Source organism: Phyllobates terribilis, unplaced genomic scaffold, assembly GCF_046119375.1.
Source record: "Phyllobates terribilis strain yellow unplaced genomic scaffold, ASM4611937v1 Scaffold_101__1_contigs__length_5897712, whole genome shotgun sequence".
Classification (NCBI taxonomy): Eukaryota; Metazoa; Chordata; class Amphibia; order Anura; family Dendrobatidae; genus Phyllobates; species Phyllobates terribilis.
This window is the reverse complement of record NW_027362861.1, coordinates 4,515,551-4,532,323: the sequence shown is the minus strand read 5'-3', so window position 1 is coordinate 4,532,323 and position 16,773 is coordinate 4,515,551.

Below are 16,773 nucleotides of genomic sequence, written 5' to 3'. Positions count from 1 at the left end.
AGGACTCATCGGGTGAATCGCCCTGGAACTGAAATCGGATGCACGCACTGACATGCTCCCCTCTCTGGAAGTCTGAGACATGTGTGAAAATTTTCTAAGTCCAGAAAAAAAAAAAAATTCTACTTTTTTTCAAATTTCCCCCCAAGGGATATATATTTTACCCACACATTTGGAGCCCTCCTGGGATGCCCTCTAACATACTATAACCTCATTTAGCGGAGATTTTCACAAAAAAGTGAAATTTTCAAAGTCAGAAATTTTGCAAAAAACAACTAAGTATGAAGGACTCATCGGGTGAATCGCTCTGGAACTGAAATCGGATGCGCGCACTGACATGCTCCCCTCTCTGGAAGTCTGAGACATGTGTTTAAATTTTCTAAGTCCAGAAAAAAAAAATTTTTCAACTTTTTTTCAAATTACCCCCAAGGGATATATATTTTACCCACACATTTGGAGCCCTCCTGGGATGCCCTCTAACATACTATAACCTCATTTAGCGGAGATTTTCACAAAAAAGTGAAATTTTCAAAAAGTCAGAAATTTTGCAAAAAACGACTAAGTATGAAGGACTCATCGGGTGAATCGCTCTGGAACAGAAATCGGATGTGCGCACTGACATGCTCCCCTCTCTAGAACTCTGAGACATGTGTGAAAATTTTCTAAGTCCAGAAAAAAAAAAATTTTCAACTTTTTTTCAAATTTCCCCCCAAGGGATATATATTTTACCCACACATTTGGAGCCCTCCTGGGATGCCCTCTAACATACTATAACCTCATTTAGCGGAGATTTTCACAAAAAAGTGAAATTTTCAAAAAGTGAAAATTTTTCCAAAAAACGACTAAGTATGAAGGACTCATCGGGTGAATCGCTCTGGAACTGAAATCGGATGCGCGCACTGACATGCTCCCCTCTCTGGAAGTCTGAGACATGTGTGAAAATTTTCTAAGTCCAGAAAAAAAAAAATTTCAACTTTTTTTCAAATTTCCCCCCAAGGGATATATATTTTACCCACACATTTGGAGCCCTCCTGGGATGCCCTCTAACATACTATAACCTCATTTAGCGGAGATTTTCACAAAAAAGTGAAATTTTCAAAAAGTCAGAAATTTTGCAAAAAAAGACTAAGTATGAAGGACTCATCGGGTGAATCGCTCTGGAACTGAAATCGGATGCGCGCACTGACATGCTCCCCTCTCTGGAAGTCTGAGACATGTGTGAAAATTTTCTAAGTCCAGAAAAAAAAATTTTTCAACTTTTTTTCATATTTCCCCCCAAGGGATATATATTTTACCCACACATTTGGAGCCCTCCTGGGATGCCCTCTAACATACTATAACCTCATTTAGCGGAGATTTTCACAAAAAAGTGAAATTTTCAAAAAGTCAGAAATTTTGCAAAAAACGACTAAGTATGAAGGACTCATCGGGTGAATCGCTCTGGAACTGAAATCGGATGCGCGCACTGACATGCTCCCCTCTCTAGAAGTCTGAGACGTGTGAAAATTTTCTAAGTCCAGAAAAAAAAATTTTTCAACTTTTTTTCAAATTTCCCCCCAAGGGATATATATTTTACCCACACATTTGGAGCCCTCCTGGGATGCCCTCTAACATACTATAACCTCATTTAGCGGAGATTTTCCCCAAAAAGTGAAATTTTCAAAAAGTCAAAAATTTTGCAAAAAAAGACTAAGTATGAAGGACTCATCGGGTGAATCGCTCTGGAACTGAAATCGGATGCGCGCACTGACATGCTCCCCTCTCTGGAAGTCTGAGACATGTGTGAAAATTTTCTAAGTCCAGAAAAAAAAAAATTTCAACTTTTTTTCAAATTTCCCCCCAAGGGATATATATTTTACCCACACATTTGGAGCCCTCCTGGGATGCCCTCTAACATACTATAACCTCATTTAGCGGAGATTTTCACAAAAAAGTGAAATTTTCAAAAAGTCAGAAATTTTGCAAAAAAAGACTAAGTATGAAGGACTCATCGGGTGAATCGCTCTGGAACTGAAATCGGATGCGCGCACTGACATGCTCCCCTCTCTGGAAGTCTGAGACATGTGTGAAAATTTTCTAAGTCCAGAAAAAAAAAATTTCAACTTTTTTTCAAATTTCTCCCCAAGGGATATATATTTTACCCACACATTTGGAGCCCTCCTGGGATGCCCTCTAACATACTATAACCTCATTTAGCGGAGATTTTCACAAAAAAGTGAAATTTTCAAAAAGTCAGAAATTTTGCAAAAAACGACTAAGTATGAAGGACTCATCAGGTGAATCACTCTGGAACTGAAATCGGATGCACGCACTGACATGCTCCCCTCTCTGGAAGTCTGAGACATGTGTGAAAATTTTCTAAGTCCAGAAAAAAAAAATTTCAACTTTTTTTCAAATTTCCCCCCAAGGGATATATATTTTACCCACACATTTGGAGCCCTCCTGGGATGCCCTCTAACATACTATAACCTCATTTAGCGGAGATTTTCACAAAAAAGTGAAATTTTCAAAAAGTCAGAAATTTTGCAAAAAAAGACTAAGTATGAAGGACTCATCGGGTGAATCGCTCTGGAACTGAAATCGGATGCGCGCACTGACATGCTCCCCTCTCTGGAAGTCTGAGACATGTGTGAAAATTTTCTAAGTCCAGAAAAAAAAAAATTTTCAACTTTTTTTCAAATTTCCCCCCAAGGGATATATATTTTACCCACACATTTGGAGCCCTCCTGGGATGCCCTCTAACATACTATAACCTCATTTAGCGGAGATTTTCACAAAAAAGTGAAATTTTCAAAAAGTGAAAATTTTTCCAAAAAACGACTAAGTATGAAGGACTCATCGGGTGAATCGCTCTGGAACTGAAATCGGATGCGCGCACTGACATGCTCCCCTCTCTGGAAGTCTGAGACATGTGTGAAAATTTTCTAAGTCCAGAAAAAAAAAAATTTCAACTTTTTTTCAAATTTCCCCCCAAGGGATATATATTTTACCCACACATTTGGAGCCCTCCTGGGATGCCCTCTAACATACTATAACCTCATTTAGCGGAGATTTTCACAAAAAAGTGAAATTTTCAAAAAGTCAGAAATTTTGCAAAAAAAGACTAAGTATGAAGGACTCATCGGGTGAATCGCTCTGGAACTGAAATCGGATGCGCGCACTGACATGCTCCCCTCTCTGGAAGTCTGAGACATGTGTGAAAATTTTCTAAGTCCAGAAAAAAAAATTTTTCAACTTTTTTTCATATTTCCCCCCAAGGGATATATATTTTACCCACACATTTGGAGCCCTCCTGGGATGCCCTCTAACATACTATAACCTCATTTAGCGGAGATTTTCACAAAAAAGTGAAATTTTCAAAAAGTCAGAAATTTTGCAAAAAACGACTAAGTATGAAGGACTCATCGGGTGAATCGCTCTGGAACTGAAATCGGATGTGCGCACTGACATGCTCCCCTCTCTAGAAGTCTGAGACGTGTGAAAATTTTCTAAGTCCAGAAAAAAAAAAAATTTCAACTTTTTTTCAAATTTCTCCCCAAGGGATATATATTTTACCCACACATTTGGAGCCCTCCTGGGATGCCCTCTAACATACTATAACCTCATTTAGCGGAGATTTTCACAAAAAAGTGAAATTTTCAAAAAGTCAGAAATTTTGCAAAAAACGACTAAGTATGAAGGACTCATCAGGTGAATCACTCTGGAACAGAAATCGGATGTGCGCACTGACATGCTCCCCTCTCTAGAACTCTGAGACATGTGTGAAAATTTTCTAAGTCCAGAAAAAAAAAAATTTTCAACTTTTTTTCAAATTTCCCCCCAAGGGATATATATTTTACCCACACATTTGGAGCCCTCCTGGGATGCCCTCTAACATACTATAACCTCATTTAGCGGAGATTTTCACAAAAAAGTGAAATTTTCAAAAAGTGAAAATTTTTCCAAAAAACGACTAAGTATGAAGGACTCATCGGGTGAATCGCTCTGGAACTGAAATCGGATGCGCGCACTGACATGCTCCCCTCTCTGGAAGTCTGAGACATGTGTGAAAATTTTCTAAGTCCAGAAAAAAAAATGTTTTCAACTTTTTTTCAAATTTCCCCCCAAGGGATATATACCCACACATTTGGAGCCCTCCTGGGATGCCCTCTAACATACTATAACCTCATTTAGCGGAGATTTTCACAAAAAAGTGAAATTTTCAAAAAGTCAGAAATTTTGCAAAAAACGACTAAGTATGAAGGACTCATCGGGTGAATCGCTCTGGAACTGAAATCGGATGCGCGCACTGACATGCTCCCCTCTCTAGAAGTCTGAGACGTGGGAAAATTTTCTAAGTCCAGAAAAAAAAATTTTTCAACTTTTTTTCAAATTTCCCCCCAAGGGATATATATTTTACCCACACATTTGGAGCCCTCCTGGGATGCCCTCTAACATACTATAACCTCATTTAGCGGAGATTTTCCCCAAAAAGTGAAATTTTCAAAAAGTCAAAAATTTTGCAAAAAAAGACTAAGTATGAAGGACTCATCGGGTGAATCGCTCTGGAACTGAAATCGGATGCGCGCACTGACATGCTCCCCTCTCTGGAAGTCTGAGACATGTGTGAAAATTTTCTAAGTCCAGAAAAAAAAAAATTTCAACTTTTTTTCAAATTTCCCCCCAAGGGATATATATTTTACCCACACATTTGGAGCCCTCCTGGGATGCCCTCTAACATACTATAACCTCATTTAGCGGAGATTTTCACAAAAAAGTGAAATTTTCAAAAAGTCAGAAATTTTGCAAAAAAAGACTAAGTATGAAGGACTCATCGGGTGAATCGCTCTGGAACTGAAATCGGATGCGCGCACTGACATGCTCCCCTCTCTGGAAGTCTGAGACATGTGTGAAAATTTTCTAAGTCCAGAAAAAAAAAATTTCAACTTTTTTTCAAATTTCTCCCCAAGGGATATATATTTTACCCACACATTTGGAGCCCTCCTGGGATGCCCTCTAACATACTATAACCTCATTTAGCGGAGATTTTCACAAAAAAGTGAAATTTTCAAAAAGTCAGAAATTTTGCAAAAAACGACTAAGTATGAAGGACTCATCAGGTGAATCACTCTGGAACTGAAATCGGATGCACGCACTGACATGCTCCCCTCTCTGGAAGTCTGAGACATGTGTGAAAATTTTCTAAGTCCAGAAAAAAAAGATTTTTCAACTTTTTTTCAAATTTCCCCCCAAGTGATATATATTTTACCCACACATTTGGAGCCCTCCTGGGATGCCCTCTAACATACTATAACCTCATTTAGCGGAGATTTTCACAAAAAAGTGAAATTTTCAAAAATTCAGAAATTTTGCAAAAAACGATTAAGTATGAAGGACTCATCGGGTGAATCGCCCTGGAACTGAAATCGGATGCACTCACTGACATGCTCCCCTCTCTGGAAGTCTGAGACATGTGTGAAAATTTTCTAAGTCCAGAAAAAAAAAATTTCAACTTTTTTTCAAATTTCCCCCCAAGGGATATATATTTTACCCACACATTTGGAGCCCTCCTGGGATGCCCTCTAACATACTATAACCTCATTTAGCGGAGATTTTCCCCAAAAAGTGAAATTTTCAAAAAGTCAAAAATTTTGCAAAAAAAGACTAAGTATGAAGGACTCATCGGGTGAATCGCTCTGGAACTGAAATCGGATGCGCGCACTGACATGCTCCCCTCTCTGGAAGTCTGAGACATGTGTGAAAATTTTCTAAGTCCAGAAAAAAAAAAATTTCAACTTTTTTTCAAATTTCCCCCCAAGGGATATATATTTTACCCACACATTTGGAGCCCTCCTGGGATGCCCTCTAACATACTATAACCTCATTTAGCGGAGATTTTCACAAAAAAGTGAAATTTTCAAAAAGTCAGAAATTTTGCAAAAAAAGACTAAGTATGAAGGACTCATCGGGTGAATCGCTCTGGAACTGAAATCGGATGCGCGCACTGACATGCTCCCCTCTCTGGAAGTCTGAGACATGTGTGAAAATTTTCTAAGTCCAGAAAAAAAAAATTTCAACTTTTTTTCAAATTTCTCCCCAAGGGATATATATTTTACCCACACATTTGGAGCCCTCCTGGGATGCCCTCTAACATACTATAACCTCATTTAGCGGAGATTTTCACAAAAAAGTGAAATTTTCAAAAAGTCAGAAATTTTGCAAAAAACGACTAAGTATGAAGGACTCATCAGGTGAATCACTCTGGAACTGAAATCGGATGCACGCACTGACATGCTCCCCTCTCTGGAAGTCTGAGACATGTGTGAAAATTTTCTAAGTCCAGAAAAAAAAGATTTTTCAACTTTTTTTCAAATTTCCCCCCAAGTGATATATATTTTACCCACACATTTGGAGCCCTCCTGGGATGCCCTCTAACATACTATAACCTCATTTAGCGGAGATTTTCACAAAAAAGTGAAATTTTCAAAAATTCAGAAATTTTGCAAAAAACGATTAAGTATGAAGGACTCATCGGGTGAATCGCCCTGGAACTGAAATCGGATGCACTCACTGACATGCTCCCCTCTCTGGAAGTCTGAGACATGTGTGAAAATTTTCTAAGTCCAGAAAAAAAAAATTTCAACTTTTTTTCAAATTTCCCCCCAAGGGATATATATTTTACCCACACATTTGGAGCCCTCCTGGGATGCCCTCTAACATACTATAACCTCATTTAGCGGAGATTTTCCCCAAAAAGTGAAATTTTCAAAAAGTCAAAAATTTTGCAAAAAAAGACTAAGTATGAAGGACTCATCGGGTGAATCGCTCTGGAACTGAAATCGGATGCGCGCACTGACATGCTCCCCTCTCTGGAAGTCTGAGACATGTGTGAAAATTTTCTAAGTCCAGAAAAAAAAAAATTTCAACTTTTTTTCAAATTTCCCCCCAAGGGATATATATTTTACCCACACATTTGGAGCCCTCCTGGGATGCCCTCTAACATACTATAACCTCATTTAGCGGAGATTTTCACAAAAAAGTGAAATTTTCAAAAAGTCAGAAATTTTGCAAAAAAAGACTAAGTATGAAGGACTCATCGGGTGAATCGCTCTGGAACTGAAATCGGATGCGCGCACTGACATGCTCCCCTCTCTGGAAGTCTGAGACATGTGTGAAAATTTTCTAAGTCCAGAAAAAAAAAATTTCAACTTTTTTTCAAATTTCTCCCCAAGGGATATATATTTTACCCACACATTTGGAGCCCTCCTGGGATGCCCTCTAACATACTATAACCTCATTTAGCGGAGATTTTCACAAAAAAGTGAAATTTTCAAAAAGTCAGAAATTTTGCAAAAAACGACTAAGTATGAAGGACTCATCAGGTGAATCACTCTGGAACTGAAATCGGATGCACGCACTGACATGCTCCCCTCTCTGGAAGTCTGAGACATGTGTGAAAATTTTCTAAGTCCAGAAAAAAAAAATTTCAACTTTTTTTCAAATTTCCCCCCAAGGGATATATATTTTACCCACACATTTGGAGCCCTCCTGGGATGCCCTCTAACATACTATAACCTCATTTAGCGGAGATTTTCACAAAAAAGTGAAATTTTCAAAAAGTCAGAAATTTTGCAAAAAAAGACTAAGTATGAAGGACTCATCGGGTGAATCGCTCTGGAACTGAAATCGGATGCGCGCACTGACATGCTCCCCTCTCTGGAAGTCTGAGACATGTGTGAAAATTTTCTAAGTCCAGAAAAAAAAAAATTTCAACTTTTTTTCAAATTTCCCCCCAAGGGATATATATTTTACCCACACATTTGGAGCCCTCCTGGGATGCCCTCTAACATACTATAACCTCATTTAGCGGAGATTTTCACAAAAAAGTGAAATTTTCAAAAAGTCAGAAATTTTGCAAAAAAAGACTAAGTATGAGGGACTCATCGGGTGAATCGCTCTGGAACTGAAATCGGATGTGCTTACAGACATGCTCCCCTCTCTGGAAGTCTGAGACATGTGTGAAAATTTTCTAAGTCCAGAAAAAAAAGATTTTTCAACTTTTTTTCAAATTTCCCCCCAAGTGATATATATTTTACCCACACATTTGGAGCCCTCCTGGGATGCCCTCTAACATACTATAACCTCATTTAGCGGAGATTTTCACAAAAAAGTGAAATTTTCAAAAATTCAGAAATTTTGCAAAAAACGATTAAGTATGAAGGACTCATCGGGTGAATCGCCCTGGAACTGAAATCGGATGCACTCACTGACATGCTCCCCTCTCTGGAAGTCTGAGACATGTGTGAAAATTTTCTAAGTCCAGAAAAAAAAAATTTCAACTTTTTTTCAAATTTCCCCCCAAGGGATATATATTTTACCCACACATTTGGAGCCCTCCTGGGATGCCCTCTAACATACTATAACCTCATTTAGCGGAGATTTTCCCCAAAAAGTGAAATTTTCAAAAAGTCAAAAATTTTGCAAAAAAAGACTAAGTATGAAGGACTCATCGGGTGAATCGCTCTGGAACTGAAATCGGATGCGCGCACTGACATGCTCCCCTCTCTGGAAGTCTGAGACATGTGTGAAAATTTTCTAAGTCCAGAAAAAAAAAAATTTCAACTTTTTTTCAAATTTCCCCCCAAGGGATATATATTTTACCCACACATTTGGAGCCCTCCTGGGATGCCCTCTAACATACTATAACCTCATTTAGCGGAGATTTTCACAAAAAAGTGAAATTTTCAAAAAGTCAGAAATTTTGCAAAAAAAGACTAAGTATGAAGGACTCATCGGGTGAATCGCTCTGGAACTGAAATCGGATGCGCGCACTGACATGCTCCCCTCTCTGGAAGTCTGAGACATGTGTGAAAATTTTCTAAGTCCAGAAAAAAAAAATTTCAACTTTTTTTCAAATTTCTCCCCAAGGGATATATATTTTACCCACACATTTGGAGCCCTCCTGGGATGCCCTCTAACATACTATAACCTCATTTAGCGGAGATTTTCACAAAAAAGTGAAATTTTCAAAAAGTCAGAAATTTTGCAAAAAACGACTAAGTATGAAGGACTCATCAGGTGAATCACTCTGGAACTGAAATCGGATGCACGCACTGACATGCTCCCCTCTCTGGAAGTCTGAGACATGTGTGAAAATTTTCTAAGTCCAGAAAAAAAAAATTTCAACTTTTTTTCAAATTTCCCCCCAAGGGATATATATTTTACCCACACATTTGGAGCCCTCCTGGGATGCCCTCTAACATACTATAACCTCATTTAGCGGAGATTTTCACAAAAAAGTGAAATTTTCAAAAAGTCAGAAATTTTGCAAAAAAAGACTAAGTATGAAGGACTCATCGGGTGAATCGCTCTGGAACTGAAATCGGATGCGCGCACTGACATGCTCCCCTCTCTGGAAGTCTGAGACATGTGTGAAAATTTTCTAAGTCCAGAAAAAAAAAAATTTCAACTTTTTTTCAAATTTCCCCCCAAGGGATATATATTTTACCCACACATTTGGAGCCCTCCTGGGATGCCCTCTAACATACTATAACCTCATTTAGCGGAGATTTTCACAAAAAAGTGAAATTTTCAAAAAGTCAGAAATTTTGCAAAAAAAGACTAAGTATGAGGGACTCATCGGGTGAATCGCTCTGGAACTGAAATCGGATGTGCTTACAGACATGCTCCCCTCTCTGGAAGTCTGAGACATGTGTGAAAATTTTCTAAGTCCAGAAAAAAAAGATTTTTCAACTTTTTTTCAAATTTCCCCCCAAGTGATATATATTTTACCCACACATTTGGAGCCCTCCTGGGATGCCCTCTAACATACTATAACCTCATTTAGCGGAGATTTTCACAAAAAAGTGAAATTTTCAAAAATTCAGAAATTTTGCAAAAAACGATTAAGTATGAAGGACTCATCGGGTGAATCGCCCTGGAACTGAAATCGGATGCACTCACTGACATGCTCCCCTCTCTGGAAGTCTGAGACATGTGTGAAAATTTTCTAAGTCCAGAAAAAAAAAATTTCAACTTTTTTTCAAATTTCCCCCCAAGGGATATATATTTTACCCACACATTTGGAGCCCTCCTGGGATGCCCTCTAACATACTATAACCTCATTTAGCAGAGATTTTCACAAAAAAGTGAAATTTTCAAAAAGTCAGAAATTTTGCAAAAAAAGACTAAGTATGAAGGACTCATCGGGTGAATCGCTCTGGAACTGAAATCGGATGCGCGCACTGACATGCTCCCCTCTCTGGAAGTCTGAGACATGTGTTTAAGTTTTCTAAGTCCAGAAAAACAAAATTTTTCAACTTTTTTTCAAATTTCCCCCCAAGGGATATATATTTTACCCACACATTTGGAACCCTCCTGGGATGCCCTCTAACATACTATAACCTCATTTAGCAGAGATTTTCACAAAAAAGTGAAATTTTCAAAAAGTGAAAATTTTTCCAAAAAACGACTAAGTATGAAGGACTCATCGGGTGAATCGCTCTGGAACTGAAATCGGATGCGCGCACTGACATGCTCCCCTCTCTGGAAGTCTGAGACATGTGTGAAAATTTTTTAATTCCAGAAAAAAAAAAAATTTCAACTTTTTTTCAAATTTCCCCCCAAGGGATATATATTTTACCCACACATTTGGAGCCCTCCTGGGATGCCCTCTAACATACTATAACCTCATTTAGCGGAGATTTTCACAAAAAAGTGAAATTTTTAAAAAGTCAGAAATTTTGCAAAAAACGACTAAGTATGAAGGACTCATCGGGTGAATCGCTCTGGAACTGAAATCGGATGCGCGCACTGACATGCTCCCCTCTCTGGAAGTCTGAGACATGTGTGAAAATTTTCTAAGTCCAGAAAAAAAAAATTTTTCAACTTTTTTCAAATTACCCCCCATGGGATATGTATTTTACCCACACATTTGGAACACTCCTGGGATGCCCTCTAACATACTATAACCTCATTTAGCAGAGATTTTCACAAAAAAGTGAAATTTTCAATAAAGTCAGAAATTTTGCAAAAAATGACTAAGTATGAAGGACTCATCGGGTGAATCGCTCTGGAACTGAAATCGGATGCGCGCACTGACATGCTCCCCTCTCTGGAAGTCTGAGACATGTGTGAAAATTTTTTATTCCAGAAAAAAAAAAATTTCAACTTTTTTTCAAATTTCCCCCCAAGGGATATATATTTTACCCACACATTTGGAGCCCTCCTGGGATGCCCTCTAACATACTATAACCTCATTTAGCGGAGATTTTCACAAAAAAGTGAAATTTTCAAAAAGTCAGAAATTTTGCAAAAAACGACTAAGTATGAAGGACTCATCGGGTGAATCGCTCTGTAACTGAAATCGGATGCGCGCACTGACATGCTCCCCTCTCTGGAAGTCTGAGACATGTGTTTAAATTTTCTAAGTCCAGAAAAAAAAATTTTTTCAACTTTTTTTCAAATTACCCCCCAAGGGATATATATTTTACCTACACATTTGGAGCCCTCCTGGGATGCCCTCTAACATACTATAACCTCATTTAGCAGAGATTTTCACAAAAAAGTGAAATTTTCAAAAAGTGAGATTTTTCCAAAAAACGACTAAGTATGAAGGACTCATCGGGTAAAACGCTCTGGAACTGAAATCGGATGCGCTTACAGACATGCTCCCCTCTCTGGAAGTCTGAGACATGTGTGAAAATTTTCTAAGTCGAGAAAAAAAAAATTTTTCAACTTTTTTATAAATTTCCCCCCAAGGGATATATATTTTACCCACACATTTGGAGCCCTCTTGGGATGCCCTCTAACATACTATAACCTCATTTAGCAGAGATTTTCACAAAAAAGTGAAATTTTCAAAAAGTCAGAAATTTTGCAAAAATTGACTAAGTATGAAGGACTCATCGGGTGGATCGCTCTGGAACTGAAATCGGATGCGCTCACTGACATGCTCCCCTCTCTGGAAGTCTGAGACATGTGTGAAAATTTTCTAAGTCCAGAAAAAAAATTTTTTCGACTTTTTTTCAAATTTCCCCCCAAGGGATATATATTTTACCCACACATTTGGAGCCCTCCTGGGATGCCCTCTAACATACTATAACCTCATTTAGCGGAGATTTTCACAAAAAAGTGAAATTTTCAAAAAGTCAGAAATTTTGCAAAAAACGACTAAGTATGAAGGACTCATCAGGTGAATCACTCTGGAACTGAAATCGGATGCACGCACTGACATGCTCCCCTCTCTGGAAGTCTGAGACATGTGTGAAAATTTTCTAAGTCCAGAAAAAAAAAATTTCAACTTTTTTTCAAATTTCCCCCCAAGGGATATATATTTTACCCACACATTTGGAGCCCTCCTGGGATGCCCTCTAACATACTATAACCTCATTTAGCGGAGATTTTCACAAAAAAGTGAAATTTTCAAAAAGTCAGAAATTTTGCAAAAAAAGACTAAGTATGAAGGACTCATCGGGTGAATCGCTCTGGAACTGAAATCGGATGCGCGCACTGACATGCTCCCCTCTCTGGAAGTCTGAGACATGTGTGAAAATTTTCTAAGTCCAGAAAAAAAAAAATTTCAACTTTTTTTCAAATTTCCCCCCAAGGGATATATATTTTACCCACACATTTGGAGCCCTCCTGGGATGCCCTCTAACATACTATAACCTCATTTAGCGGAGATTTTCACAAAAAAGTGAAATTTTCAAAAAGTCAGAAATTTTGCAAAAAAAGACTAAGTATGAAGGACTCATCGGGTGAATCGCTCTGGAACTGAAATCGGATGTGCTTACAGACATGCTCCCCTCTCTGGAAGTCTGAGACATGTGTGAAAGTTTTCTAAGTCCAGAAAAAAAAGATTTTTCAACTTTTTTTCAAATTTCCCCCCAAGTGATATATATTTTACCCACACATTTGGAGCCCTCCTGGGATGCCCTCTAACATACTATAACCTCATTTAGCGGAGATTTTCACAAAAAAGTGAAATTTTCAAAAATTCAGAAATTTTGCAAAAAACGATTAAGTATGAAGGACTCATCGGGTGAATCGCCCTGGAACTGAAATCGGATGCACTCACTGACATGCTCCCCTCTCTGGAAGTCTGAGACATGTGTGAAAATTTTCTAAGTCCAGAAAAAAAAAATTTCAACTTTTTTTCAAATTTCCCCCCAAGGGATATATATTTTACCCACACATTTGGAGCCCTCCTGGGATGCCCTCTAACATACTATAACCTCATTTAGCAGAGATTTTCACAAAAAAGTGAAATTTTCAAAAAGTCAGAAATTTTGCAAAAAAAGACTAAGTATGAAGGACTCATCGGGTGAATCGCTCTGGAACTGAAATCGGATGCGCGCACTGACATGCTCCCCTCTCTGGAAGTCTGAGACATGTGTTTAAGTTTTCTAAGTCCAGAAAAACAAAATTTTTCAACTTTTTTTCAAATTTCCCCCCAAGGGATATATATTTTACCCACACATTTGGAACCCTCCTGGGATGCCCTCTAACATACTATAACCTCATTTAGCAGAGATTTTCACAAAAAAGTGAAATTTTCAAAAAGTGAAAATTTTTCCAAAAAACGACTAAGTATGAAGGACTCATCGGGTGAATCGCTCTGGAACTGAAATCGGATGCGCGCACTGACATGCTCCCCTCTCTGGAAGTCTGAGACATGTGTGAAAATTTTTTAATTCCAGAAAAAAAAAAAATTTCAACTTTTTTTCAAATTTCCCCCCAAGGGATATATATTTTACCCACACATTTGGAGCCCTCCTGGGATGCCCTCTAACATACTATAACCTCATTTAGCGGAGATTTTCACAAAAAAGTGAAATTTTTAAAAAGTCAGAAATTTTGCAAAAAACGACTAAGTATGAAGGACTCATCGGGTGAATCGCTCTGGAACTGAAATCGGATGCGCGCACTGACATGCTCCCCTCTCTGGAAGTCTGAGACATGTGTGAAAATTTTCTAAGTCCAGAAAAAAAAAATTTTTCAACTTTTTTCAAATTACCCCCCAAGGGATATGTATTTTACCCACACATTTGGAACACTCCTGGGATGCCCTCTAACATACTATAACCTCATTTAGCAGAGATTTTCACAAAAAAGTGAAATTTTCAATAAAGTCAGAAATTTTGCAAAAAATGACTAAGTATGAAGGACTCATCGGGTGAATCGCTCTGGAACTGAAATCGGATGCGCGCACTGACATGCTCCCCTCTCTGGAAGTCTGAGACATGTGTGAAAATTTTTTATTCCAGAAAAAAAAAAATTTCAACTTTTTTTCAAATTTCCCCCCAAGGGATATATATTTTACCCACACATTTGGAGCCCTCCTGGGATGCCCTCTAACATACTATAACCTCATTTAGCGGAGATTTTCACAAAAAAGTGAAATTTTCAAAAAGTCAGAAATTTTGCAAAAAACGACTAAGTATGAAGGACTCATCGGGTGAATCGCTCTGTAACTGAAATCGGATGCGCGCACTGACATGCTCCCCTCTCTGGAAGTCTGAGACATGTGTTTAAATTTTCTAAGTCCAGAAAAAAAAATTTTTTCAACTTTTTTTCAAATTACCCCCCAAGGGATATATATTTTACCTACACATTTGGAGCCCTCCTGGGATGCCCTCTAACATACTATAACCTCATTTAGCAGAGATTTTCACAAAAAAGTGAAATTTTCAAAAAGTGAGATTTTTCCAAAAAACGACTAAGTATGAAGGACTCATCGGGTGAAACGCTCTGGAACTGAAATCGGATGCGCTTACAGACATGCTCCCCTCTCTGGAAGTCTGAGACATGTGTGAAAATTTTCTAAGTCGAGAAAAAAAAAATTTTTCAACTTTTTTATAAATTTCCCCCCAAGGGATATATATTTTACCCACACATTTGGAGCCCTCTTGGGATGCCCTCTAACATACTATAACCTCATTTAGCAGAGATTTTCACAAAAAAGTGAAATTTTCAAAAAGTCAGAAATTTTGCAAAAATTGACTAAGTATGAAGGACTCATCGGGTGGATCGCTCTGGAACTGAAATCGGATGCGCTCACTGACATGCTCCCCTCTCTGGAAGTCTGAGACATGTGTGAAAATTTTCTAAGTCCAGAAAAAAAATTTTTTCGACTTTTTTTCAAATTTCCCCCCAAGGGATATATATTTTACCCACACATTTGGAGCCCTCCTGGGATGCCCTCTAACATACTATAACCTCATTTAGCGGAGATTTTCACAAAAAAGTGAAATTTTCAAAAAGTCAGAAATTTTGCAAAAAACGACTAAGTATGAAGGACTCATCGGGTGAATCGCTCTGGAACAGAAATCGGATGTGCGCACTGACATGCTCCCCTCTCTAGAACTCTGAGACATGTGTGAAAATTTTCTAAGTCCAGAAAAAAAAAATTTTCAACTTTTTTTCAAATTTCCCCCCAAGGGATATATATTTTACCCACACATTTGGGGCCCTCCTGGGATGCCCTCTAACATACTATAACCTCATTTAGCGGAGATTTTCACAAAAAAGTTAAATATTCGAAAAGTCAGAAATTTTGCAAAAAACGACTAAGTATGAAGGACTCATCGGGTGAATTGCTCTGGAACTGAAATCGGATGCACGCACTGACATGCTCCCCTCTCTGGAAGTCTGAGACATGTGTGAAAATTTTCTAAGTCCAGAAAAAAAAAAATTTCAACTTTTTTTCAAATTTCCCCCCAAGGGATATATATTTTACCCACACATTTGGAGCCCTCCTGGGATGCCCTCTAACATACTATAACCTCATTTAGCGGAGATTTTCACAAAAAAGTGAAATTTTCAAAAAGTCAGAAATTTTGCAAAAAAAGACTAAGTATGAAGGACTCATCGGGTGAATCGTTCTGGAACTGAAATCGGATGTGCTTACAGACATGCTCCCCTCTCTGGAAGTCTGAGACATGTGTGAAAATTTTCTAAGTCCAGAAAAAAAAGATTTTTCAACTTTTTTTCAAATTTCCCCCCAAGTGATATATATTTTACCCACACATTTGGAGCCCTCCTGGGATGCCCTCTAACATACCATAACCTCATTTAGCGGAGATTTTCACAAAAAAGTGAAATTTTCAAAAAGTGAAAATTTTTCCAAAAAACGACTAAGTATGAAGGACTCATTTGGTGAATCGCTCTGGAACTGAAATCGGATGCGCGCACTGACATGCTCCCCTCTCTGGAAGTCTGAGACATGTGTGAAAATTTTCTAAGTCCAGAAAAAAAAATTTTTCAACTTTTTTTCAAATTTCCCCCCAAGGGATATATATTTTACCCACACATTTGGAGCCCTCCTGGGATGCCCTCTAACATACTATAACCTCATTTAGCGGAGATTTTCACAAAAAAGTGAAATTTTCAAAAAGTCAGAAATTTTGCAAAAAACGACTAAGTATGAAGGACTCATCGGGTGAATCGCTCTGGAACTGAAATCGGATGTGCGCACTGACATGCTCCCCTCTCTAGAAGTCTGAGACGTGTGAAAATTTTCTAAGTCCAGAAAAAAAAAAATTTTCAACTTTTTTTCAAATTTCTCCCCAAGGGATATATATTTTACCCACACATTTGGAGCCCTCCTGGGATGCCCTCTAACATACTATAACCTCATTTAGCGGAGATTTTCACAAAAAAGTGAAATTTTCAAAAAGTCAGAAATTTTGCAAAAAACGACTAAGTATGAAGGACTCATCAGGTGAATCACTCTGGAACTGAAATCGGATGCGCGCACTGACATGCTCCCCTCTCTAGAAGTCTGAGACATGTGTG